Source organism: Gossypium hirsutum, chromosome D02 (assembly GCF_007990345.1).
Source record: "Gossypium hirsutum isolate 1008001.06 chromosome D02, Gossypium_hirsutum_v2.1, whole genome shotgun sequence".
NCBI lineage: Eukaryota > Viridiplantae > Streptophyta > Magnoliopsida > Malvales > Malvaceae > Gossypium > Gossypium hirsutum.
Genome location: NC_053438.1, coordinates 60,005,055 through 60,006,945, shown reverse-complemented (window position 1 = coordinate 60,006,945; position 1,891 = coordinate 60,005,055).

Here is a 1,891-nt window from a genome sequence, read left to right as displayed (position 1 = left end):
TAGCAGAAACGTAACAAAATTAATTCTAACTGATCCTTGTGGAGAAGATCTTGCTTATCATTATATTAATTAGTTTGACGTGTATACTTGCACATTTCCCATACTATTTTCACACGGGACAAGGGACGATGGTAGGGGTATGCCAGAGTAGCGGCAAAGAGGGTTATTTTGCATACAGTGGAATGTGGCGTGATTTTAGGATACGCCTTATATGTTTGTGGTTATCAAACTTCTATATTGTAATGATCTATATCAATTCCGATGTAATAAGTTGTTTAAAATACTTATTCTCTTTTAGATGTTAAGTTTATCACTTAAAATAATAAAAAAATATGTAAAGAAATGAGAAATTGTGTGTGGTAATACCCGATATCCAGACCCGGCAAATCAGGTCGAGTTGAGGGTGTTACAGTAAGCCTTTCACCAACATTGTTTGAGCTAATCTTCAATCCTTCAAATACTATTACAACGACCTATTGAATCTAACAACCTGCTCATGGAAAAATAGACAAATTGTACGCTGAGCAATTTTTATGCTAATTAGTGCTAATATCATATAAATCATTACATTAGTTTGCACATGAATTAATTGATAGAAATAAATAAATAAATGACTATAAATATCATTAATAACATCATAATAAAATAAAATTTCTAATATTAATAAACTTTAATATTACGATATTGATAAATCAAATAAAAATAAACTTTTTTAATCAAATTCAAAATCGCGTAATTAATTTAACTCGCACAATATGGAAATTTAGATAAATTCAACTTTTTGTTTTTTGCTTTTCTTTCAATTTAGACCCAACAAAACGATTTAGACTAATAACCAGATACACGAATCCGCCACCTCGAGTTGTTCAGCAACGATGGCTATTAGAGTAGTCCACGACCCTCTGGGAATTGGGATTGCCCATGTTCCTCTAGGAATTGGGGTTAATAATAATAATAATTTACAATTTTGGCTTTTCCTCCCTTGACCCTTTAGGAATAGGGGAGTTCTAAGTCCTCTGATACAAAGGCTCTATGGCATGCCAACTATATCTAATTTAGTCTAACTTAGTGTAACGGGGTAAAAACTAAGTTTCATGATCCATTTCAATTTCATTTCATTTTCATATCATCCTTATTTCAGTTTCATTTCATGTTCAAATCATATATCGCCTAACTCAAAATTACGCTTCAATGCAAAACATACTATACATTTGCTTGTTCAACCATTTGAAATCTGAATATTCAAATTCAACACAAAATCATGAATTTACTAATTTTATTATTGAAATCATACTTTTCAATTCAACACATAATCTTTTAATTACTTATTAATTCATTTAAAATTCATAAAAATAAAATTTATATAGCTAATCATAGAAAACTAAATATTAAAAGCGTTCTGTAATGAAAATAAGATATTAGCACAAACAGAAGTTTCAATCGCTTTATTCCTTTTTTTTGCCCTTCTCCTTCAATATGCTCGCTTTGTTTTTAAGCTACAATAAGAGCAATTCAACACGAAACAATGTCATTTACCCATTCTAATACTAAAACTAATAATAACAAACTTAAATATGCATGGTTCATCGAGTTAACAACTTAAGTTTTCTAGCCCGAAATTTGCATATCTTTCAACTAGGTTATCCGTTTTCAATTCCGTAGTCACCAAAATACTCACTACTTCACAAGCTATCATTTAGTACTAATATTACTCAAAGTGACCAAAGTTCTCTTCTTCCCCTTCGCCATGGTTAAATGTATGAAGTAGACTTTCCATCCACTTTTATTTCTTTTTCACACTTCTAACAAGCTAGAATTCATCTTCTAACCATTTCCTATCCAAAAATATATCTATTTTACTTAAGTTTTCTCAGCTTCCACCAATTTTCTT